We start from the raw sequence: 26,881 nt of genomic DNA on the forward strand, positions 1-26,881 counted from the left end.
ATTATTACTGCGTGGTTGTGTCAGCCAGAGGCTGAATATATATATAAACTGCGTGGTGATTGATTTTTTTTATTATTGTTATGATTCCAGCCGCATGTGGCTGAGTATTTAGTGCTTGTAGAAATTTTTGATTGTCCGCCGTACAGGGGAGATGCTGCCGAAATTTTCTCGGACAGGGTCTCCTCTGGGGGCGTGACAAGGGCTCTGATACCTCTTAAAGTCAATCTAGTAAACTTGACTCATGCTTGGTGTGAGATCTCGGAAAATTTAATTAATAGGGTTATTTGGAAATAGCCTTATAAAATTTTTCTGGAATTTTTAGAAATTTTCTGGGAATTTTTCGGAGCTCGTACGGAGGGTTTTGAGGGGATAAATTTTGGGTTCGGATAAAGCCTATTTGGGATACCCGTTTAAGTGAGGAAATGTTTAATATATATATCCATTTCCTTTATTTAATTCTTTTCCCAACCCTAAAACGCCGATTCTCCTTCCCCGATCTTCCCTCTGCTCACGCGCTCTCTCTCCCTGTCGCGGACAGATCTGCGGCGATTGTCATCTTCGCCGGAGGAGCTCGTCGTCGGAGCCTCGCCGGAGCCTCGCCAGAGGTCGAACAAGGAGGCGAACCCTCCTGATATCCTGTCATCAGGTCTGCCGCGAACTTTCTTTCCGATTCGGTTGGCTCTTCCTTCTCCGATCGACGCGAGATCCATTTGATCGCCGGCGTGAAGAGTTAATTAGGGTTTCAAGGGTATGTATCCGAACCTTACTCTTCTATTTCTCGGTATTGTGCCTAGCGTTGGGTTTCTTCCTCGATTCTGCTCTCTCTCTAATGGTCGGCAATCCTAGGTCCGATCTTGGATCCAACCTTCGTTCGTGTTGATTTGGGGATAGAAGAATCCTTGGTACGTTGTTTCACGGATCGGATTGGGCGACGTTTTCTGGAGACAACCGATTGAAGGTAAGGTGTCTTCGGATTTCGATTGATTGAGTTATGTTTTGTGTTGAATTGTGATTTCCTCATCTTGACCCGATATAGGGAGGGGAGGTTCTGTGAAGGTGATCTTGGATTCCCTCTGTGTCGCTGCTGATTGAGGTCTCGGGTGAATTGGGAAAGAACTCCAGCAGAGGTTGCTGTGGGTTTTCTGATCCAGCAAGGTGAAGATTTGTTTTGGTTCTTGCTGTGGTGTCTTTGGCTTGGGCAGACACCTCACCCAGCCAGCTCAGTTTGGTTCGGCAGTCATCCATACCTCAGAGTACTTTGATACAGCACCTTGTTCAGCTGGGAATTAAGGTATGTGTAGGGAGTTTGATACATGTGTAGTGTTGATTTAGGGTTAGGTTTGAAATGAATTTTGGTTGGAACATGTTATAGATTATGTGTAGATTTGAATTAGGAGTATTTGGATTACTAGTTGTTGATTATGATTAGATTTATTTACGTAGATTTAATCTAATGGAATAATTAGGGTTAAGCAATTAACCCTAGTTAACTATTGGATCTAATCTAGTTTGGATATCTAATCAAATTGGTGATTAGGGATTAGGTAACTAACCCTAATCGACCATTAGTTTTAGTTAGGTAAGTTATGGTTATGTTGATTAGGGTTTTGCCCTAATTTGATTTTAGGGATTTTATTTGGCTATTCTTGGGATTTAGCTAAATAAAATATATATATGTTGTTTGACGCAGGACTTTGATTCGAGACAGGCATCTCGACGTTGACTTCGGATTTGGGATTGTACCTTCTATTTGAGGCGGGTATCCTTTGACTTATCTTTTGATAATGTCTTATGATATGTGTAGCTTATATATATTTACTAGTGGCAGATAGTAGATTATTTTCTTCCCTGGTCTTAGCTAGTTGATACCTATCACATGCTTCATCTGCTAGTTGCTTTACTTCAGGATTGGATATTTACCTCTTGCCATGTATATATATGTTCATAGAGATGCATATCTATAGTGCTCTACTCCACTGGATTAGTTGCTTTACATGTGTGATACATGCTCTTGGATTCATGATACTTACATCATTGTTATATGTGATGTCTTTGGATTTATGCTGTTTATATCATGGTTGTATATATGCGTTTACCTTTTGGGCACACACATATATGGAGGAGGCTATGTGCAGATATGACATATTGTAGCATCATGCACCATCCTGCATGATTGCATCTTTGAGCGATTAACGACTCCATTATTGTTGAGCTCGTCGGCCACACTGCACACAACGTGACCCTTGCATGGGTAGTGGCACAACACAGTGTGTATGGCTGCTGTAGTGCTCCGCTAGTCCGCTCATGGGTAGTGTGACTGCAGCGTGGTAGCGGACAAGGATCCCTCCCCGTCATTGCGTACCGGGAGTTGAGAGCATTACGCTCCCTCACTATGTTTGAGGTAGGAGGATAGGTGTACTCCGACAGCATCCCGTCCACTCGGTCACTCATCAGGGGTAGTGACGATAGAGTGCACGGTGTCACAGCCCTACCTACTCGGTCTCGCCATCGCGTGTGAGACGGCTGACTAGCGTCAGGGGTGACCATGTCATATTGCATCATATGCACATATTGCATTTATTGTGATTGTTGCATATTGGATGATGCACTTGAGTGACTGCATATGATTGATATGCATACAGGATACATGCTTATTTGCTCTGACTATCTTTGTCTGTGTATGTCCACAGTCATTTGCCCAAGCCTCGTAGGTGAGTACAGTTTATTACAGTTATGCATTTCCTTATTATTCTTGCTATAGATTGTGCTTTATGCATATTGTGGGTTACTACAGTTTGTTTCAGCTCTGCATATCTGTTGAACTGTTAGGAGACTATACCGTAGGTTGTATGGTTAGAGAACTGTACTATTGATCCTATGGTTTAGGAGACTGTACCTTAGGATATTACTGGTAGTTATATATTGCTGTACATGTCTATTGGATTACCAGCTGAGTTCTTTGAACTCACCCCGTTGTTACTACTTTTCAGGTTGAGGCCGTCAGGAGAGATTCCAGTCGCTAGCCCCATTATCTCAAGGATTTTCTTTGTCGGATTATATTTTGCTTTTGCATCTTATATACTTGTATTGTGGGTTTGTATGGTGGACTTTACATTGAAGATTCGGGTTTGCTACTTTTGTTTTCCGCTGCGGTTATATTTCCATTACTTCGTGGATTTGTTTCTTCGTTGTAGTGGAGTAGGCTGTTTACATATATCTTCGAGGTTCTATATCGTCTTTCCTTATTAAACTGCGTGGATTGATCATATATTATATCTGTGTGGAATGTTGATATAAACTGCGTGGTTTGTTTCTTAATTGTATTGTATTATTCCGGCCGAGTGTGGCCGAGGTATAGAGATATATGTATACTGAGCTTCATATAGTCCGCCGTACAAGGGAGATGCTGCCGAAATTTCTTCGGACAGGGACTACCTGGGGCGTGACAATATTTTTGGTATCAGAGCAAAGTTTTGCGATACCTACTTGTCGGGTTTCGGATTTACGAGGCTTACTTTCGTAAGCATTTCTCGGTATTTCGGATTGTACGGATTTTCGTCGATTTTATCGTTTCGGAATTCCGAGGTATTTTGACGCGGTTTTATTGGTTCTATTTGGGGCTAAGCAGCGACAGGATATCTCCAGACGGCAAATAGGTAATTTAGGTAATTTTTCAGCTCTTATACTTGTAGTGATATCTGGGTAACATTTTCTTTACAGATATGCCACCTACACATGTACCGGCACCGAGACGTGGGCGACCACGTAAGAGGCCGTTAGATTCTCCTGAGACAGAGTCTTCAGAGAGGTCTATTAGGGTTGAGCCTGTCCGTCAGGGGCAGACTCCTCAGGTCATTGTGGGTACGGGTGCTTATCAGACCCCGATAGCTCCGACTTCCGAGGTACCTACCTCGACTGTACCACCAGTGGTACCACCGTCGGCATATTCAGCACCTCCCCCAGTAGTAGTACCCGCAGTATACCCGGCAGCCCCTCTAGCCGTGCCTGCTACTACGTACTTGGCACCCCAGATACCTGCGTCGGTTACTGCACACCCGGCACCCGCACCAGTAGTACCGGTTGCTCCTTATCCGGTACCGCCCACCGTACCTCCAGTCGCCCCTACTTATGCCTACTCAGCAGTTCCACCAGCAGTACCCATCCCAGGTTATACGACAGCACCAGTGGTACCCCTTCCGGCCTATCCCTCAGTACCACCCATAGGATCAGCTCCAGTGGCTCTACCTAGTTCCGCAGCGATCCCTACTGGTATAGTTGCGGCACGAGCACGGATCCCAGCCTTAGCCGAGTCGATGAAGAGCCGATTCACATTATTCCACGGAGAGACTGATCTGAGCATAGCTCAGTCCTGGATTGAGACTATGGAGCGGACATTCTTTTACATGGCCTGCTTCGAGTGGGAGAAGGCCGAGCTAGCTGCTTACCACCTGCGAGATGGGGCAGAGATCTAGTGGGACACACAGCGCTCCATCATAGGCGATCAGCATATTACCTGGATGAGATTTAGGGAGGCATTCGAGAGTCAGTATTTTCCCCGAGCATATCAGATGACTCTTCGGCAGGATTTTCTTTGTCTTCGACAGAATAACCGCTCAGTGATGGATTATATTGCCGAATTCAATCGGCTGGCCAGATTCTGTCCTGAGTTAGTGGCCGATGACAGATCTCGTATGCTTCAGTTTGTCCAGGGACTGGACGGACACCTTCAGCTGAAGATGTCTGGTTTTAGTACGTCATCATACACCGAGACACTGGATAGAGCTCGGACTTCGAGACAGATCCAGTAGCCACAGACTACTGGACAGCAGCAGAGCAGTCACACTCAAACGGGTCAGGGTACTTTTGGGTCATCTGACCGACCCCAGAAGTCAGGACGATCTTCATCAGGACGTTTTCGGTCTTCTCAGCAGAACCGGAAACTGTCCACTAGTGACTCTTTTTGCACCAGATGCAGATCCCGAGATCACATCACCTCTGCGTGCTCCTTGGGACAGTCAGTTTGCTATCATTGGAAACTGCCCGGACACATAAGACGAGACTGTACGCTGAAGTCTCAACAGGTAGCATCCGGGATTTCTGTTTCGGGAGGACAGGTTGATCAGTCCGCTACTCAGCGAGGGGGGCCGAAAGGCCAATCTTCGCATCGCCAACAGAGGACAGCTCCCCCTGCTGCAGCTGCATATGGCATGTACGGTCAGGAGCATTCCATTATTCCGATGGAGTCCCAGGGTTCTATTTCTGGACCTCAGTATCTGACTCAGCCATCGGCGCAGTATCAGTTACAGCCCCAGCCACTAGTTCAGTACATACTGCAGCCCATAGCCCCAGCTCTGACTCAGTATCCAGTACCGACTCAGTGGCAGGCTCCGACTCCGACACAGCAGCCTTTGGCAGTGCTACCGCCTCTACCACCGTCAGATACTGGACGAGTTCACGCGGTCACCCGAGAGGATGCACAGCGGGCCGACGGATCCGTTTTCCGCGGTACGGTTTTACTTTATGCATTTTCTGCTGATATGCTAGTTGATACAGGTAGTTCACATTCTTTTATATCTTGTGCATTTATGAGAGAGATTGGTAGACTACCTTCTTGTAGACCGCGACGACTGACAGTCTCCTTACCATCTGGTGATACCTTGGATGTCACTCAGGAGGTCAGAGGTTGCCCGTTAGATTTTGGTAGCATTATACTCACGGTAGATTTGTTAGTATTGGAAATGGTCGAGTTCGATATTATCCTTGGCATGGATTGGTTGTCTACATACCATGCCACAGTTGATTGCCAGAAGAGGGTGGTTACTTTTCGACCTCCGAACCAACCCTCTTGGGATTTCACTGGCATCAGAGACGATGGGATATCGACCATTTCTGCGATACAGGCGCAGAAACTGTTATCACATGGATGTCAGGGATTTCTATTATCGTTGATTACTACTGATGACATCAGTAGCCCTCAGCTCTCAGACGTTCCAGTAGTCCGAGAGTATCCAGACGTATTTCCAGACGAGCTTCTAGGTTTGCCTCCTCGAAGGCAAGTGGAGTTTGCTATTGAGCTGATTCCAGGGACTGCACCAGCATCGAAAGCTTCGTATCGTATGACACCGAAAGAGTTGGACGAACTAAAGGTCCAACTCCAGGAGTTATTAGATAGGGGATTTATTCGCCCTAGTGTATCTCCGTGGGGTCTCCAAGATTATTCGTCGAAGAAGGATGATACTCCGAGGTTGTGCATCGATTATAGGCGACTGAATGCTGACATTATAAATAAGTACCCCTTGCCCCGGATTGAGGATTTATTTGATCAGCTCAGATACATCGGTGTATTCTAAGATTGATCTGCGATCCGGATATCATCGGTGAGAGTTAGGGATTCGATATTCGAAGATAGCACGAGATACGGACATTACGAGTTTTGGTAATGCCATTTGGGCTTACCAATGCTCCAGCGATTTATGGATTTGATGAACCGTATCTTTTGGAGTATTTGGATCGGTTTGTGATTGTATTTATCGATGACATATTGATCTATTCACGTTCCGAGGAGGAACATGCGCAGACCTTCGCATAGTCTTGGAGACTCTTAGACGACATCATCTGTATGCAAGTTCAGCAAGTGTGCATTTTGGCTTTCCTCGGTTTCTAGGACATGTGGTTTCTAGCCGAGGTATTTCAGTAGATCCTCGGAAGATCGAGGCTATCACCAACTGGGAGCAGCCAAGTCAGTCCAAGAGATTCGCAGTTCTTGGGCTTGGCTGGATATTACCGACGATTCGTTGAGGGTTTCTCAAGTATTGCTATGCCGACACGTCGACTAGGAAAGGCATGAAGTTCATGTGGTCGAGGCTTGTGAGACCGGCTTCCGTGAGCGGAGATTAGTATCGGCCTTTGGTTTTACCTTACGGTGATGACGGATTAAATACTTTACGGATGCATCTCTTCGAGGCTTGGGCTGTATTGATGCGACACGGAGGGTAGTCTCTTATGCTTCTCGTCGGTTGAAAGAGCATGAGAAGAACTACCCACATGATTAGAGCTAGCCGCTATTATCTTTGCTTTGAAGATTTGGCGACATCATCCTTATGGTATTACTTTTGAGATTCTTACTGATCATAAGAGTCTCAAATATATTTTCACCCAGAAGGAACTCAATCTTCGACAGAGGAGATGGATGGAGTTCCTGAAGGATTATGATTGTACTATTAGCTACCATCCGGGTAAAGCTAATGTGGTTGCTGATGCACTTAGTAGGAAGTCCAGAGGGACTTTAGCTTGTCACCGAGTTTTAGTCACGGATTTGATTCAGGGATTCTCCGAGTTGGGCCTTGAGGAGCGGGGACAGACAGAGCAGGTATTCTTGTTACCATGGTTGCTCGATCGTCGATCGGGATGAGGATTCGAGAGGAGCAGCCAGATAGCTTCCGGACAGCAGACCGAGTTTACACGAGATGATGAGGGGATTGTTTATTTCCGAGGTAGATTATGTGTACCTCAGTCTCACCCGGTCATGGAGGAGTTACTCCAGGAGGCTCATCGTTCTAGATTTGCTATCCACCCAGGTGGGACTCGTATGTATCGCGATTTGAGGCGTTCCTATTGGTGGAACGGTATGAAGAAAGACATCGCGGAGTTTGTAGCCAGATGTCTTGTCTGTCAGCAGGTGAAGGCTGAGCACCAGAGACCTGCTGGATTACTTCAGAGGATCCCTACTCCCGAGTGGAAGTGGGAGCACATTACTATGGATTTCGTGGTTGGTTTGCCTAGGACTCGTCGAGGCCATGATGCGATTTGGGTAATCGTTGACCGATTAACCAAATCCGCACACTTTTTAGCGATCCGGAAGACTGATTCTCTGGATCGATTAGCTGCGTTATACTGTCGTGAGATTATTAGATTACATGGTGTTCTTTTGAGCATCATATCAGATAGAGACTCACGGTTCACGTCCCGATTCTGGCAGAGTCTGCAGCAGGCCTTGGGCATACAGCTTCGTTTCAGTACGACATTCCATCCGCAGACAGATGGGCAGTCAGAGCGGACTATTCAGACATTGGAGGACTTGCTGAGGTCTTGTGTCATGGACTTCGGAGGCAGTTGGGAGGACCACTGCCATTAGTGGAGTTCGCCTACAACAACAGCTATCATTCGGCTATCCAGATGGCACCATTTGAGGCGTTGTATGGTAGGCCTTGTCGGACACCCATCCTCTGGGAAGAGGTTGGGGAGGCCCAGCTGATAGGACCTCAGAGAGCTCAGCAGGATGCAGAGTTAGTTCGCACTATCAGACAGAGGATGTCAGAGGCTCAAGACCGTCAGAAGAGTTATGCTGATCAGAGACGGAGACCTCTGGAGTTCTCCATTGGTGATCACGTATTTCTTAGAGTTTCACCCACGAAAGGGGTGAAGAGATTTGGTCTCCGAGGTAAGCTAGCTCCCTGATATATTGGACCATTCCAGATCTTGGAGAGGATTGGAGCGTTACCGTCTGGCGCTACCACCATCTCTAGCTGGCATTCATGATGTATTCCATGTATCTATGCTGAGGAGATACGTATCCGATCCGGCACATGTTCTGTCAGATATATCTGTTCCTATTCAGCCTGATGTTACTTACGAGGAGGTTCCGGTACGGATTCTGGACCGTAGAGAGCGTCAGCTGCGGAACAAGACTGTCCGACTAGTTAAAGTCGGATGGCAGCATCATTCTGACGAGGAGGCTACGTGGGAGCTGGAGGATACGATCCGAGCTCGATACCCTCATCTTTTTACCTGAGGTATGTGGGTTAGAGTTCCTTTCAGCATTTATACTGTCTGGTTATATTTTAGTGTTTGCTGTTAGTTATAGCGAAATTTGGGGACCAAATTTTTATTAGTAGGGGAGGATGTGGGATCTCGGAAAATTTAATTAATAGGGTTATTTGGAAATAGCCTTATAAAATTTTTCTGGAATTTTTAGAAATTTTCTGGGAATTTTTCGGAGCTCGTACGGAGGGTTTTGAGGGGATAAATTTTGGGTTCGGATAAAGCCTGTTTGGGATACCCGTTTAAGTGAGGAAATGTTTAATATATATATCCATTTCCTTTATTTAATTCTTTTCCCAACCCTAAAACGCCGATTCTCCTTCCCCGATCTTCCCTCTGCTCACGCGCTCTCTCTCCCTATCGCGGACAGATCTGCGGCGATTGTCATCTTCGCTGGAGGAGCTCGTCGTCGGAGCCTCGCCAGAGGTCGAACAAGGAGGCGAACCCTCCTGATATCCTGTCATCAGGTCTGCCGCGAACTTTCTTTCCGATTCGGTTGGCTCTTCCTTCTCCGATCGACGCGAGATCCATTTGATCGCCGGCGTGAAGAGTTAATTAGGGTTTCAAGGGTATGTATCCGAACCTTACTCTTCTATTTCTCGGTATTGTGCCTAGCGTTGGGTTTCTTCCTCGATTCTGCTCTCTCTCTAATGGTCGGCAATCCTAGGTCCGATCTTGGATCCAACCTTCGTTCGTGTTGATTTGGGGATAGAAGAATCCTTGGTACGTTGTTTCACGGATCGGATTGGGCGATGTTTTCTGGAGACAACCGATTGAAGGTAAGGTGTCTTCGGATTTCGATTGATTGAGTTATGTTTTGTGTTGAATTGTGATTTCCTCATCTTGACCCGATATAGGGAGGGGAGGTTCTGTGAAGGTGATCTTGGATTCCCTCTGTGTCGCTGCTAATTGAGGTCTCGGGTGAATTGGGAAAGAACTCCAGCAGAGGTTGCTGTGGGTTTTCTGATCCAGCAAGGTGAAGATTTGTTTTGGTTCTTGCTGTGGTGTCTTTGGCTTCGGCAGACACCTCACCCAGCCAGCTCAGTTTGGTTCGGCAGTCATCCATACCTCAGAGTACTTTGATACAGCACCTTGTTCAGCTGGGAATTGAGGTATGTGTAGGGAGTTTGATACATGTGTAGTGTTGATTTAGGGTTAGGTTTGAAATGAATTTTGGTTGGAACATGTTATAGATTATGTGTAGATTTGAATTAGGAGTATTTGGATTACTAGTTGTTGATTATGATTAGATTTATTTACGTAGATTTAATATAATGGAATAATTAGGGTTAAGCAATTAACCCTAGTTAACTATTGGATCTAATCTAGTTTGGATATCTAATCAAATTGGTGATTAGGGATTAGGTAACTAACCCTAATCGACCATTAGTTTTAGTTAGGTAAGTTGTGGTTATGTTGATTAGGGTTTTGCCCTAATTTGATTTTAGGGATTTTATTTGGCTATTCTTGGGATTTAGCTAAATAAAATATATATATGTTGTTTGACGCAGGACTTTGATTCGAGACAGGCGTCTCGACGTTGACTTCGGATTTGGGATTGTACCTTCTATTTGAGGAGGGTACCCTTTGACTTATCTTTTGATAATGTCTTATGATATGTGTAGCTTATATATATTTACTAGTGGCAGATAGTAGATTATTTTCTTCCCTGGTCTTAGCTAGTTGATACCTATCACATGCTTCATCTGCTAGTTACTTTACTTCAGGATTGGATATTTACCTCTTGCCATGTATATATATGTTCATAGAGATGCATATCTATAGTGCTCTACTCTACTGGATTAGTTGCTTTACATGTGTGATACATGCTCTTGGATTCATGATACTTACATCATTGTTATATGTGATGTCTTTGGATTTATGTTGTTTATATCATGGTTGTATATATGCGTTTACCTTTTGGGCACACACATATATGGAGGAGGCTATGTGCAGGTATGACATACTGTAGCATCATGCACCATCCTGCATGATTGCATGCTGGGCGATTGACGACTCCATTATTGTTGAGCTCGTCGGCCGGCTACACGGGCCTGCACACAACGTGACCACTGCATGGGTAGTGGCACAGCACCCAGGGTGTGTATGGCAGTTGCTCTGTAGTGCTCCGCTGGTCCGCTCATGGGTAGTGTGACTGCAGCGTGGTAGCGGACAGGGATCCCTCCCCGTCATTGCGTACCGGGAGTTGAGAGCGTTACGCTCCCTCACTATGTTTGAGGTAGGAGGATAGGTGTACTCCGACAGCATCCCGTCCACTCGGTCACTCATCAGGGGTAGTGACGACAGAGTGCACGGTGTCACAGCCCTACCTACTCGGTCTCGCCATCGCGTGTGAGACGGCTGACTAGCGTCAGGGGTGACCATGTCATATTGCATCATATGCACATATTGCATTTATTGTGATTGTTGCATATTGGATGATACACTTGAGTGACTGCATATGATTGACATGCATACAGGATACATGCTTATTTGCTCTGACTATCTTTGTCTGTGTATGTCCACAGTCATTTGCCCAAGCCTCGCAGGTGAGTACAGTTTATTACAGTTATGCATTTCCTTATTATTCTTGCTATAGATTGTGCTTTATGCATATTGTGGGTTACTACAGTTTGTTTCAGCTCTGCATATCTGTTGAACTGTTAGGAGACTATACCGTAGGTTGTATGGTTAGAGAACTGTACTATTGATCCTATGGTTTAGGAGACTGTACCTTAGGATATTACTGGTAGTTATATATTGCTGTACATGTCTATTGGATTACCAGCTGAGTTCTTTGAACTCACCCCGTTGTTACTACTTTTCAGGTTGAGGCCGTCAGGAGAGATTCCAGTCGCTAGCCCCATTATTGCGAGGATTTTCTTTGTCGGATTATATTTTGCTTTTGCATCTTATATACTTGTATTGTGGGTTTGTATGGTGGACTTTACATTGAACATTCGGGTTTGCTACTTTTGTTTTCCGTTGCGGTTGTATTTCCATTACTTCGTGGATTTGTTTCTTCGTTGTAGTGGAGTAGGCTGTTTACATATATCTTCGAGGTTCTATATCGTCTTTCCTTATTAAACTGCGTGGATTGATCATATATTATATCTGTGTGGAATGTTGATATAAACTGCGTGGTTTGTTTCTTAATTGTATTGTATTATTCCGGCCGAGTGTGGCCGAGATATAGAGATATATGTATACTGAGCTTCATATTGTCCGCCGTACAGGGGAGATGCTGCCGAAATTTCTTCGGACAGGGACTACCTGGGGCGTGACACTTGGACTTAAGGACCAACTGACTTCCTAAACCAATTTTTTAGCTACTTTGCTCCCTCCCAGCCGTAAAATTTTATAAGTATTGTTTAAAATTAAGTACCAATCTTTATTTTCAAAATTTTAAAACTTAGCTCACTTTGAACTCTAACTTTGTAAATTCCTAAGCAAAGCACAGTTTTTAACTCATCGCTTTCAAAAATTAAAAAGCGACTTCAAAAATATTTTCTCCAACAAAGTACTCCTCTATGTATAGTGTTACTAAGAAAATTTTATAATTTCAACCAAGTTTTCCAAGAGAAAATATCATTCTTCTCCTTAACTAAAAGTAAGAAATGAGAGTTATAAACTATTAAGTGCTTTCTAAATCTTGTTTAATCAAATGTTTATTTTTGCTTATTTTTGATAAATGGCAAAGGGGGAGAATAGGAAAATTCAACAGTAAAAAGTAAAAATTCAAAAAAGAAACCCTGTATTAAGGGGGAGCTTCACAAAAGTTTAAGTGTTAGCTTAAGTTAGGCGTTCATTTGAATTTATATACTTAAGCTTGCTCACTTAAAAACTTTTTAATATACTTATGCATTTGTTTTACTTAACTTTGAATTTGGGTTGCCATAATCAAAAAGGGGGAGATTGTTGGTGAGGAAAGCATCCGACGATCGAACCCAAGTTTTGATAATGGCAAAGGATTCAAAGTTAAGTCTTGTTGTTATCTAACATGTTGAATGAGTATTTCAGGAAAGTCCTAGCTGCGGTTAGGCAAAGGGAAAACCCTAGGGGGTGGTAACCCTAGGTCATAGGGGGTGGTAACCCTATGCGGAAAGTCTTGGCAGGTCGATGGCTTCAGGCAAAAGTCCTGGTGTCGCGAACCAGGTGAAAGACTGGACTAGCCGGGAAGCGGATGTCCAGTAGAAAGTCCGGAAGCGTCAAGTGCTGAGCAAAAGTCCAGTCGATCTGGAGGATTGCACTGGCAACAGGTAAATCTCCTGAGTGGAGTAGGTGAGGACGCATTCCCCGTAGAGGGAACAGTAAGCGTCGGGTCAACCTAGGGTTTCCGGTCGAAAATCCGAAGTCAGACCCGGACAGTCCGGAGACTGTCATATTATTCTTTATCATATTCATACTATTGTTTTATACTAACCTTGTGTTGCAGGATATTGTTTGGGACTAACATATCTTGCAGGTACAAAATAATGAAGTTTTCCCTCTGATGAACAGTGTCCAATGTTCGAAGACACAAGACACAAGAAAATGAAAAAACCAAGACAAAAGAAAACACAGGCGGTTTTTATTTAGTTTGAAGCCTTCGATGACTCCTACTCCAAGGCCCAAGTCCCATGGACCTATCGATGGGCAATCCACTAAAAATCTCTTCCGGTACCCTCGAAAGAGAGAATCGAGTACAAAAAAGTTAAGTCAAGTGCAACACACTACACTTTCCCTTTTATAGTAATTAAGTACAAAGATAAAAGTTACCAACACTTCTTATGGATCGAAATAAGAGCTCTTCTTGTGTTGATTTCTGTCTACCGAGCGTGATCGGAACTCCTCGGATCAGTCATCGAGCTTAGCAGCTTCGTAGTAGAGTCGTAGCAGCAATCGAGAGTAGTCGGAAGCTTGAATGAACGTGCAGTAGCTCGTATGTAGTTGTAGTTGAAGTGCCTACTCGAGACTGCCTTATAAAGGGCTTCGAAGGCACCTCCCATAAGCATGGAAGACGCCTCCAATAAGGAAAATCCTATCCTGAGAAAATCAACACTTATCTGCAACCGATTCCAAAAATTATCCTACTAAGGGTGCCTTCCATAGCCATGGAAGGCGTCTTCTATGAACAGTAACGAGGCACCTTCCATAGCTATGGAAGACGCCCTCGGGTTCTATTCACCCGAAGGCAGCTTTGCTTCTTTGCTTGCTTTCTTACCCTACAACAAATGTGTTAGTCCAAATACCCTGCAAGACAAGTGTTAACACAAATATAATAATTAGAGTAATTAGTTCTTGTCCTCCCATGACTAGGAACTAGTCAAGGTCTCAGTTTAGGGATCCCAAATGGACCTAAACTGGGCCGACGCCTACTGTCCCTCAACTGAGATGCGTCCTCACAGTCATTCTCCTCCAGTGACTTACCTTTACTTACCTTTGTTGGTGCAATTTCCACTAGGTCAAGGTTGACCAAGTTGACCAAGCGTAAACCTTGGTCATGGTTTCGATGTTTGACAATACAGAAAGATATGTAGACATGGACAATGCAGGTGCAGTTGTCCATGCGGAGAGATACTGATCAGGGTGGTCTGATCAGGTTGGATGAAGAAGAGTCAAGTAGGTCAAGGTTGACCGGATACTTGACTGGGAAGTCCTAACTAGGAAGTTAGGCAGTTGGTGAAAGTCCTGGTGAGTGAAGCCAGGCAGTGGGAAAGTCCTGATGAGTGAAGTCAGGCAGTTGGAAAGTCCTGGTGAGTGAAGCCAGGCAGTTCAGAAAGTCCTGGTGAGTGAAGCCAGGCAGTCAGGAAATCCTGGTGAGTGAAGTCAGGTGAAAATCCTAGTGAGTGAAGCTAGGTGCAAGGGAAAGACCTAGAGAGTGAAGCTAGGCAGTTTGGAAGTCCTGGTGAGTGAAGCCAGTCAAGGGAAATCCAGATGGGTCAAGGTTAACCAGACATCTGGTGAAAAGTCCAAGCACGGAGCTTGGCACGGGAAAAGTCCAAGTATGGAGACTTGGCACGGAGAAGACCAAGATGGAGACTTGGCACGGAAAGTCGGAGAGGGCTCGGTAGCTCGTTCTCCGGACTGTGGTCAGAGAGGGCTCGGTAGCTCGTTCTCTGGACCGGATGAAGTCGGAGAGGGCTCGGTAGCTCGTTCTCTGGACCGAATGAAGTCGGAGAGGGCTCGGGAGCTCGTTCTCCGGACTAGGTCAAGAGAGGGCTCGGTAGCTCGTTCTCAGGACCATTTAGGTTTAGGGCTGGAGCGCTAAACCTGGATCGGTCTGGTGACCGATCCAGCGATACGCCTGAGTATCTGATCGGTCTGGTGACCGATCAGATAACAAACAAAAGGGTTCTGTAAGTCATCTAACCTTTTGTGAGTGAACTGATCGGTCTGGAGACCGATCAGCAGGGAGTTTGATCGGTCTCCACGATCGATCAGAGACTCAGCCACCTCTCTTGAAAGAGAGGTGGGATCGGTCCGGGGACCGATCAGACTGGGGCCTGATCGATCCCCAAGACCGATCAGGGAGGCCTCGGACCGATCAGGGTGATGCCTGATCGGTCTGGCCCTAGCCGTTGAGAGACAACGGCTAGATTCTTCTGCTATCTTTGGCCTCTGTTCTTCTCGCAGGTGGATGCAGGCTATAAAAGGGAAAAGGGCTTCTACAGTGGAGTCTCTCTCTCTCACTCTTCTTCTGCTGTGATTTGAGCTTTGCTGAGCTCGCTTCTACTTGAAGCTTCGTGTGAGCTTCATCGGCTGGGTTCCTGCTGTTGTAGGCGTCGCTTGAAGCTGCTGCTTCATCCAGTCGAAGAGAAGGCAAGTAAGCGAAGGTGTTTCATACATTTGTATTGTACTTTGCTTCTTGCTGCTTTCTACTCCTGTATTGCTGTTGCAAAGTTTGTGGCGAGGTTTCTCCACCCACAAGGAGTATTTATTAGCCGGTTATCCGGGGACTCATCCACCGACGGATTGATAGGCTTCGTCCACCTTACGGACACGCCGAGGAGTAGGAGTATCATCTCCGAACCTCGTTACATCTTCGTGTTGAGGTTTGCTTCTCCTTTTGCGTTTCTATTTAGTTATTTCCGCTGCGCTAACCCTAGTTTGTAGAAAGAAACGCGAGAATTTGGGGCGGCTATTCACACCCCCCTCTCTAGCTGTGACCATCGATCCTAACAAGTGGTATCAGAGCGAGGTTCGCTCTTCGTCGGATTAACACCCGAGGGAGCATGAGCTAGAGGATGGATCAACTCGGAGACGACATCACCATTCCACCCTTCTACGATCGCGACGACTTCACGTTTTGGAAGGTAAGAATGAAATATTTTCTTATGACTAACCTTAAAAATTGGAGTTGTGTTCAATTAGGGTTCAAGCCTCCGATGGACAAGAAAGGAGAAACCCTAGAGAAGAAGAAGTGGACCAAGGAACAAGTCCACCAATCCCTAGTCAACGACGAGGTAATGAAAATATTTGAATTCTCATTACCTAACGATATATTGTGTAAGATAGGTGGTTACAACAATGCCAAGGAATTGTGGAACAATTTGGCCAAGTTCCATGAGGGGAACTCCACTTCAAGTCATGAAGAGGAGTCAAGTGAGCTAAGTAGCTCACTTCATGGAGATGTGGATTTAGAAGTTGAGGGCCACTCAACATCTAGAGGAGGAGAGTTCTTCTTCAAGTTCGGAGCAAGAAGAAGCTTCTACCTCCGGAAGGGATGAAGGAGAGAGCGTTCATCCATCCTCACCTCTAGGTAACTCAAGCCATTTAGTTTCTAGCAAATTACACATAATGTGCTTTGAGTGTAGGAAATTTGGGCACTACAAGAGTAAGTGTCCAAAGAGGATTAGAAAGACTCCACCGGCGCCAAAGGTCAAGAAAGCCGGAGTCCCGATACGCAAAGGCAAAGAGCACGTGGTGTGCTTTCAATGCAATCAAAGGGGACACTATAGGAGTCAATGTCCGAGGGGGAGACAATCTCACAAGGACAAGAGACCGAGCACGTCTATAGGGGGAGCTAAGGTAAACCCTAAGGTAATATTTAAGGCACATTCTTCCAATTCTAGTAGGATGCATGCTAGTAGCCTTATTGCTATTGTCAAGAATGATAAGCATGTTAATTATAGGAATCAATACATGAGCTTAGGAGCCAAACATGTTAACCTAGATAAGGACAACTCTAGAAATGTCAACCCTAGGATTAACTCATCTAAGGCTAAGGAAAACCTAGGTAGGAATCCCAAATCAACTAGACACATGACTAGGAATACCTCAAAGAAAAATGAAAAATTAAAAATTGAGGTATTAGAGAAGGAGAATCAAGTCTTGAGGTCAAGACTTGATACTTTGGAAAAGGCTCTTAAGAACTTGGAGAAGTCATCTCTAGGGTTTAAGGGTCAAAAACCAATGTCCAAGGACAAGAAAGGTTTGGGTCACAAACCTAAGTCCCAAATGGTCAAGCCCACTTATCACAATGTTTCATTCGATTATGGAACAAAATCTAGGGCTACGAAGACCATCACCAAGGTCACAAGGGGAGTCACCCCTAGAGTGGATCTTGATGAGTCCCAAATGACCAAGGCTTTAAAGCCTAGGAGGGTCATTAGGAGGGTTGCTAGGGAAGATATCCCTAGTGAATATTTAGTGAACCCAATGAGCTCCAATAGGTATTGGGTTCCTAGGAGCGTGATTTCATCACGCTAGATGAGTTAGGGTGTGCCAACCTTACTTGAATAGGTAGTTAACCTAATCATGGCAAAAGGTGGCACTTTAGGGTTTTTCAAGGTATAATCAAGCCTTGAAAATGAAATTAAGAATTATTCCTAAGGTGATTAGAATGTGCCAATCAAATTTGAGGAGTTTTCTAGAGTCAATCTAATTGGCACATAGTGATCTAAAAATCTTTGGTATAAGATGCTAGGTCTATTACACTTAGGAATATAGAACCTATGGCAAAATGATCAAAATTATCAAAAATGGCAACTAAGGCTAGAATTAGGTATTTTCTATACCTTTATGTGCTATTTGCCATATATTGTTTGCCAGATGTCATGTCATGACATCATATTTATTTTATGATCATTTAAAACGTCATGATAATGCTTAGGTTATTTATATGTCATGCTTTATTTAAATTTCATACTTTATGCCATGACATCATGACATTGACACATGTTATTATGTATGATATCATTTTATGCCATGTCATCATTTCTTGCATTAATAATCAATGAAATTGATTTAAGGTTAAAAAACACAATTTGATATGGAGATCAAATTGATGTTTAGAAAATGCATGAGACCTTAGCCTAAGATAACCTAAACCCATATCTCATATCAAAATTGACTTGGATGCGTTTGATACACCTTAGATGTGTGTGAGATATTAGGATTGTGAGTTAGGATCAAGGTACATAGTTTTTGTACCTAGATGAGCCTAATTCTAATTGGGGATCATAGGGAAAGCTTATGTACAAGTCATGTACATTTAGCCCAAAGATTGTGGTCCTAAATTAAATGGTTTAAAATCATTTCAAAATTGATTTGAAAAACCTTGATGAAGCTTTTCTAGTAATAGCATTCATCATTGAACAAATTGATACAAAGATAAGTTAACTTTGAGCTATTTCAAAGACTTTTGAACTTTATATCAAGATTGAAAAATGGAAGTTATTTTCATAGAAAACTATTTTTCCATGATAGTATATGTTATGAGGAATGTATCCTCAAAATTTCACAATTTTTCAAATTTTCTGTGATTTTCTAGAGGTTTCTGAATTTCGGGAGAAGAAAAATTCAGAAATCAGAAATCAGAGTTGTGGACCGATCAGGAGGTTCCCTGATCGGTCCAGGTCTGTGTGGATCGGTCACTGGACCGATCCAGAGGGAGCCTGATCGGTCTGGTGACCGATCAGGGCGTGCCAACCTGCTGAATTTCGACTGTTTGTCTGAAATTGCAGCTGTGGAAGTGGTGTTTTAGAGTTCTAAAGGTTTGAAACTCTCCAAGACATTGTTGGTGCAATGGTCAAGGGGGAGTTGACCTTTAGGGGGAGTTTTACCTATTAGTCAAGGAGGAGTTGACATTTAGGGGGAGTTTTTACTCGTCGAAATTTTTGAGGATGAGTGATATGGGATTATCACTAAGTTAATTGTTGAATTTAGTTTCAAGGGGGAAATTAAGAGTTTCAATGAAAGGTATGGGACTTTCATTAGGAAGAAACTCTTGACCTTGATTCACTCCTTTTGATGTGTGTCAAAAAGGGGAAGAATGTCTAGAGAATGTTCAAGGAAGAACATTGGAGTTAGTGGGAGAGTTTGTTGATCACGACGAGTGAAGTTGTGAACAACGATAACTTACTCTTCAGGGGGAGAGTTTGTTGATGTGTGCCAATAGGGGGAGAATGAAGGTTTTAAGTTAGGCCTTCATTATCTAAGAATGAGGTTGTCTTCTTAGAAGGAGAATGTAAGGTTGTAACTTATGTTTCATTACCTAGTGGCATGAAGAAAGTTGAGGCTATTGGATTAGCCTAACTTAAAGGTATTGCCAAACATCAAAAAGGGGGAGATTGTTGGTGCAATTTCCACTAGGTCAAGGTTGACCTAGTTGACCAAGCGTAAACCTTGGTCATGGTTTCGATGTTTGACAATACAGAAAGATATGTAGACATGGACAATGCAGGTGCAGTTGTCCATGTGGAGAGATACTGATCAGGGTCTGATCAGGTTGGATGAAGAAGAGTCAAGTAGGTCAAGGTTGACCGGATACTTGACTGGGAAGTCCTAACTGGGATGTTAGGCAGTTCGGAAAGTCCTGGTGAGTGAAGCCAGGCAGTTCGGAAAGTCCTGATGAGTGAAGTCAGGCAGTTGGAAAGTCCTGGTGAGTGAAGTCAGGCATTGGAAAGTCCTGGTGAGTGAAGCCAGGCAGAAGATGGAAAGTCCTGTAAGTGAAGCCAGACAGTTAGAAAGTCTGCTCGGTGAAAATCCTAGTGAGTGAAGCTAGGTGCAAGGAAAGACCTAGTGAGTGAAGCTAGGCAGTTTGGAAGTCCTGGTGAGTGAAGCCAGGCAAGGGAAATCCAGATGGGTCAAGGTTAACCAGACATCCGGTGAAAAGTCCAAGCACGGAGCTTGGCACGGGAAAAGTCCAAGTATGGAGACTTGGCACGAAGAAGACCAAGTTGGAGACTTGGCACGGAAAGTAGGAGAGGGCTCGGTAGCTCGTTCTTCGGACTGTGGTCAGAGAGGGCTCGGTAGCTCCTTCTCTGGACCGGATGAAGTCAGAGAGGGCTCGGTAGCTCGTTCTCTGGACCGGATAAAGTCGGAGAGGGCTCGGGAGCTCGTTCTCCGGACTAGGTCAAGAGAGGGCTCGGTAGCTCGTTCTCAGGACCATTTAGGCTGAGTTTAAACTGATCGGTCTGGTGACCGATCCAGCGATACGCCTGAGTATCTGATCGGTCTGGTGACCGATCAGATAACAAACAGAAGGGTTCTGTAAGTCATCTAACCTTCTGTGAGTGAACTGATCGGTCTGGAGACCGATCAGCAGGGAGTCTGATCGGTCTCCACGACCGATCAGAGACTCAGCCACCTCTCTTGAAAGAGAGGTGGGATCGGTCCGGGGACCGATCAGACTGGGGCCTGATCGGTCCCCAAGACCGATCAGGGAGGCCTCGGACCGATCAGGGTGATGCCTGATCGGTCTGGCCCTAGCCGTTGAGAGACAACGACTAGATTCTTCTGCTATCTTTGGCCTCTGTTCTTCTCGCAGGTGGATGCAGGCTATAAAAGGGAAAAGGGCTTCTACAGTGGAGTCTCTCTCTCTCACTCTTCTTCTGCTGTGATTTGAGCTTTGCTGAGCTCGCTTCTGCTTGAAGCTTCGTGTGAGCTTCATCGGCTGGGTTCCTGCTGTTGTAGGCGTCGCTTGAAGCTGCTGCTTCATCCAGTCGAAGAGAAGGCAAGTAAGCGAAGGTGTTTCATACATTTGTATTGTACTTTGCTTCTTGCTGCTTTCTACTCCTGTATTGCTGTTGCAAAGTTTGTGGCGAGGTTTCTCCACCCACAAGGAGTATTTATTAGCCGGTTATCCGGGGACTCATCCACCGACGGATTGATAGGCTTCGTCCACCTTACGGACACGCCGAGGAGTAGGAGTATCATCTCCGAACCTCGTTACATCTTCGTGTTGAGGTTTGCTTCTCCTTTTGCGTTTCTATTTAGTTATTTCCGCTGCGCTAACCCTAGTTTGTAGAAAGAAACGCGAGAATTTGGGGCGGCTATTCACACCCCCCTCTCTAGCCGTGACCATCGATCCTAACAACCTTTTGCCAGACATCCGGTCAGCTCATCGACTAGTCTGGACTTCGTGCCAGCTATTCGGTCGGCCCGTCGACCTAGCTGGACTTTATGCCAACTATCCGGTAGGCTCATCGACCTACCTGGACTTCGTGCCAGCTATCCGATCAGCCCATCAACCTAGCTGGACTTCGTGCTAGCTATTCGATCGGCCCGTTGACCTAGCTGAACTTCGTGCCAGCTATCCGGTCGGCTCGTCGACCTAGCTGGACTTCGTACCAACTATCCGGTCGACCCATCGACCTAACTGGATTTCTCCTGCACACTCAGTCAGATCGTTAGATCATAACAAACCTAGCTTAACTTACTTTGCTATTCATCAAAACCTGAGTTAGACTATTAGTGCTAACTGCACCAACAATCTCCCCTTTTTTGATGCAATGACAACCTGGGTTAAGTTAGTGAAAAAATATGCAAAAATAACTAGACCAATGAGATGATTTTGATTTAGTCTGAGTTTGGTGTTTTGTCTAGTCTTTTGCTAACTTAATCCACCTAACCCTCCCTCTTTGACATTCATAAAAAATAATAAGTATAGACAAGTTTGGGAAAAGAAAAAAAATTAAAAATAGAAAATTTTCAGGTTTACCGAGGAAATTAACCTTACAATAAAAAATAAAGTTTGCAAAATTTTCAAAGTTAAAAAAAAATTCCAATAAAGAAGTAAAAAAAATTCAAATATGTCTTAAATCTTCATGTCAAAATTTCTAAAAATAAAGTTAAAATAATTTTCAAAGTCTACATAATTTACAAAATTTACTATCTTTTCATTAGATTTTCAAAAGGTATAAAATTTAAAAATGCTAGAACAGAGTTAGAAGATTAAAGAAATGACATTTTCAAAAATAAAAAAATTGGAAAATATTTTGAAAATTAATTTTTGAAAAAATTTTAATATAACTTTCAAAACATTTTGAAAAGCATTGAATTTTGAAAAAGATATAAGGGATGTTTTAAAAAAAATATCTTTTAAAAAATTTAAGGTTTTCAAAAATAAGATGATAACATTTTAAGTAAGAAAACCTTTTGAAGACTATGTTAAGACGTTTTCAAAAATTTAGACATTTGTCAAAATGGTTTTTAAAAACTATCTTTAAAACTTTTAAGGTTAAAAAAGTAAACAAAAAATTTAAAGATAGTAGTTTAGTAACCCTTTAAAATTTGAAGCAGTTTTCAAAAATAATTTTATAAAATATTTAAAGAAAAATGCAAGCGGTTTGCAAAATTTAAAATATTAATACTCCTCCTGAACCTGACAGTACTTTAAAATAAAATAACTAGAAAGTATCCTTAACTATCTAACAATTAGCTACTTGCTAACTATCAAAAAATAGCAGCTTTCACTTGGTTTGTCAGGTTAAGTTAATTTATTCAGTTAGTATTTGACTAAGCTGGAAACTTAACCCGATTTCTGTTAGTGTGGTTTTTAACGCCCAGACTTATATTGATGCACTGATATAAGCATCTTTAAGTCTAGGTAATCTGCCTATGCATTTCACCCCTTTCTAAGTTCAGCAATACACAAACAAGGTAGTCCTAGTGTGTTGGTGAGATGCTCAAGTTCTAGACTTATAGAAGCATGCTTTCTAAGGATTTGATCTATACTAAGGCTAAAACTGATTTTGAAAATTCTAAAAACAGGGAATTTTGATAAATATAAATAAAAAGTTTTATCCTAGAATTTTAAAGAAAAATTTGAAAATAATTTTGAAAGTAAAGGTCCTAGTCTATTAAGCACATTCCTAATTTCCTACATAAGTTACTAAATTCATATTCAGGGAGGGGTTTAGTGAATATGTCAGCTAAGTTAAACTTTAACTCAATGTATTTGAGTTCAATATCACCTTTAGTGACATGATCCCTGATAAAGTGGTGTCTAATTTCAATGTGTTTAGTTCTTGAATGATGTACAGGATTTTTCGTTAAATTAATTGAACTAACATTATCAATTAATACTTTTATATTTGTAAATTTTAAATTAAAATCTTTTAAGGTGTGCATCATCCATAATAATTGTGTGACACATTCTCTGATAGCTATATATTCTGACTCAATAGTAGATAAAGTAACACAGTGTTGCTTTCTACTAAACTAGCTGACAAGTGATGAGCCCAGTAGCTGACATCCACCACTTGTACTTTTATGGTCTAATTTACAGCCAGCGTAATATGAGTTAGAATAGCCTATTAGTTTGAAATTGGTTGTTCTAGGATACCAAATTCCCACATTTGATGTTCCTTTGAGATATCTAAAAATTCTTTTGACTTAAGTCAAATGTGATTCTTTAGCACAGGTTTGGTATCTAACACATACTAACTACAAATAAAATATCAGGTTGACTTGCAGTTAAGTATAGCAGGCTACCTATGGCACTCCTACAGTATTTTAAGTCAACTAATTTTTCATTTGGATCATTAGCTAAGGTTGTGTTAGTTGTCATAGATATTTTTATTTCCTAAGTGTTTTCCATTCCAATTTTTTTAAGTAATTCATTAATATATTTTTGTTGATAAATGTAATTGCCCTCATTTGTTTGTTTAATTTATAGTCCTAAAAAGTAAGTTAGTTTACCTACTACGCTAATTTCAAATTTCTGTTCCATTAGGGTTATAAATTCTTGTAAAAATTCTGAATTAGTTGACCCAAAGATTATATCGTCTATATAAACTTGGACTATAAAAATATCTTGTTTGATTGATTTGACTAATAGGATTGGGTCAATTTGTCCTTGGTTGAATCATTTAGAAATTAGGTGAGAGGTTAATCTTTCATACCATGCCCTAGGTGCTTGTTTAAGTCCATATAAGGCTTTCTTAAGTTTAAATACATGATCAGGATGATCTAAACTCTTAAATCTAGGTGGCTGACAAACATAAACTTCTTCTTTGATTAACCCATTTAAGAATGCAGATTTAACATCCATTTGATAAAGTTTGAATCCTTTATGGGTTGCATAGTTAAGTAACATTCTAATGGACTCAAGTCTGGTTACTGGAGCATATGTTTCATCATAGTCAAGTCTCTCTACTTGACTAAATCCCTTAGCAACTAGTCTAGCCTTGTTTCTAATAATTTCTCCAATTTCACTTAGTTTGTTTATGAATACCTATTTTGTTTTTATTATCTTTTTATTTTTGGGTGGTGGTACTAAGTCCCAGACTGCGTTTCTCTCAAATTGGGCTAGCTCTTTTTGCATGGTTATAATCCAGTCTGGGTCATGTAAGGATTCAGCTATTGTTTTGGGTTATATCTTTGAAATTAGGGATATTTGACATAAGTTCCTGAAGGATGACCTAGTTTGAACCCTTAGGCCTGGGTCATCGATTATTTAGTCAATTGGATGATTTGGGTTGACTCTTAGGGTTCTGGGAGGGTCATTCACTTGAAGTTGATCTTCTTCTTCATGAATTAGATTTTCATTAGCTCTCCCTTAACTAGTGTTACCTTGAATAAAATTAATTGGTTGAATTTGAGTTTATTCTAGGTTTTGGTTGGTCTCTTCAAATTTCATATTTGAGGTTTCTTCAATTTTCAATGTGACTTTATTATATATTCTATAACCTCTACTGTTTAACGAATATCCTACAAATATTTCATTTTCTATTTTTGAGGTAAATTTTTCTAAGTGTTCTCTTATATTTAGTATGTAGACTGGGCATCCAAATACTTTAAAATATTTAATATTAGGTTGTGTATTATAATATAATTCAAATAAGGTTTTATTGTGAGTTTTATTTATTGTAGTTTAGTTTTGCACATAACAAGATGTACTAACTACTTCTATCCAAAAGTATTTTGGTAAGTTATATTCATTAAGCATTATCCTAAAAGCTTCATGTAAAGTTATGTTTTTTCTTTCCACTATTCCATTTTGTTGAGGCGTTTTAGGACATGAAAATTTGTGATGGTAACCATTTTCAAGACAAAATTGGTTAAAGTTGTGATTTTTAAATTCTCCTCCATTGTCACTTCTGATTCTTTTAATTTTTAGGTATTTTTCATTTTCAAAAATTAGTGAAGATTTCAAACGTTTCATCTGTTGGTGTAATTGACCTCTACGGTTTCGATATTTGACAATACATCCAAGTCTGGTCAGTTTGACCAAGGGTTAATCAAACAGGACTTAATGTTTGGAAGAGAGTAGTCTAGTCAAGACTAGATAACTAGCAAGAAGAAGTCTTAACTGGAGGTTAGGCAAAGTGGAAGTCCTGGTGAGTGAAGATAGGCCCTAGTGAGTGAAGCTAGGTGGTGGAAGTCCTGATGAGTGAAGTCGGGTCCTAGTGAGTGAAGCTGTTGGAACCCCAAGGTTGTTTTGGTGTGATCAACAAGTTAAGTTAGGTCCTGCGTTGTTTTAACCTTGTGTCTAAATGTGCAGGAGCTTAAGAGCACAGGTACTCGAGCGGAAGACGCAGCTAGCGAGAAGGACGGCACGCGGTGCGTCCGAGGGACAAGGCGTTGCGGAAGAGTACCCCGGTGGACGAGAAGGAAGCGTGCGGTGGTTCTGAGGGACGAAAGCCAGAGCGGAAGATTGCTCGGGGAGCAAGAGACGCAGCTAGCGAGAAGGTCGGCACGCGGTGCGACCGAGGGACGAAGACTGCGGATGAGTACGCTGGTGGATGAGAAGGTAACACGCAGTGATTCCGAGGGATGAGAAGCCGGAGTGGAAGGCTGCTCAAGAAGACCGGAAGTTGGGTTCGGGTGAGCCCTTTTCCGGATGGCAGAGATCACCCAAGCGAGCGGATCCGGAGGAGAAGAACCGGACCGAGGCAGGACTGAACCAGAGAAGAAGTCCCGGATGGAAAAGTCAACAACTGTTGACTTTGGGCTCCGGGGCACCCGGAGCAGTCCGGGGCGCCCGGAGCCCTCCGGGGCGCCCTGAGCAGTAAAATTGACCATATCGAGTTTTGACTCGATCTGAACATTGGGGGATAAGTTTTATCCCCCCCCCAGGGCGCCCGGAACCCTTCCAGGCGCCCCGACCAAGGCTATAAATATAGCCTTGGTCCAGAAGCTTCAACATGAACTCAGAATTGTAAATCCAACGCTTGTGCGCTTTAGAGTTTTAGTTGAGCTTCTTTCTTTTTGTACGTCAACGCTGTAAGAGGCTTCTTCGCCTGAAGGAGATCGATATTGGGCTTAATTTTTCTTGGATTAACAACCACATCGGTTGTAACCAAGTAAACACTCGTGCCTCTTATTTTATGCTTTTAATTATTGCTTTTCTATTTTATATGCAAGTGTTAGCTTAAAGAGTTCGAGGAAGGGTTTGTTTTCTTTTTTTAGCAGGATATCCAACAACCCCCTCCTAGCCGGCCCAACGGTCCTACAGAAGCTAGGTGGCAGAAGTCCTGGTGTGTGATGCCAGACAATGAAAGTCCTAGTGAGTGAAGCTAGGAAACCCTAGGGGGAGATAACCCTAAGTTATATTTGACCGACTGGTTTCCGATCGACTGCGCGCGGTGGACCGGACCAGCAAATCTTGAATTTTGTTAACACTATTTTACTTTACTATTTTATCTATTGTGCTAACTCAGTATTACAGGGAAGTTCAGTTAGGTTAACGGACCAATCGGATAGCTGGCACGAAGTCCAAACTAGTCGATAGGCTGACCGGATGTCTGGCAAAAGGTAAGTGAAGGTAAGTCACTAGAGGAGAGTGACTATGAGGATACGTCCCAATTGAGGGGCAGTAGGCATAAATCCAGTTTAGGTCCATTTGAGATCT

General features: G+C 42.9%; 1 long non-coding RNA gene across 1 annotated transcript; it reads left to right on the top strand.

The window, feature by feature from the left end:
* Nucleotides 1–546: 546 nt before the first annotated feature.
* LOC122021657 lies at nucleotides 547–9,801 on the top strand. The gene is made up of 4 exons (XR_006122601.1): nucleotides 547–605; nucleotides 9,247–9,389; nucleotides 9,488–9,599; nucleotides 9,678–9,801. It is a non-coding gene; the product is annotated as an uncharacterized LOC122021657 (long non-coding RNA).
* Nucleotides 9,802–26,881: the final 17,080 nt, after the last annotated feature.

This window comes from Zingiber officinale, chromosome 9A, assembly GCF_018446385.1.
Source record: "Zingiber officinale cultivar Zhangliang chromosome 9A, Zo_v1.1, whole genome shotgun sequence".
Taxonomy (NCBI): Eukaryota; Viridiplantae; Streptophyta; class Magnoliopsida; order Zingiberales; family Zingiberaceae; genus Zingiber; species Zingiber officinale.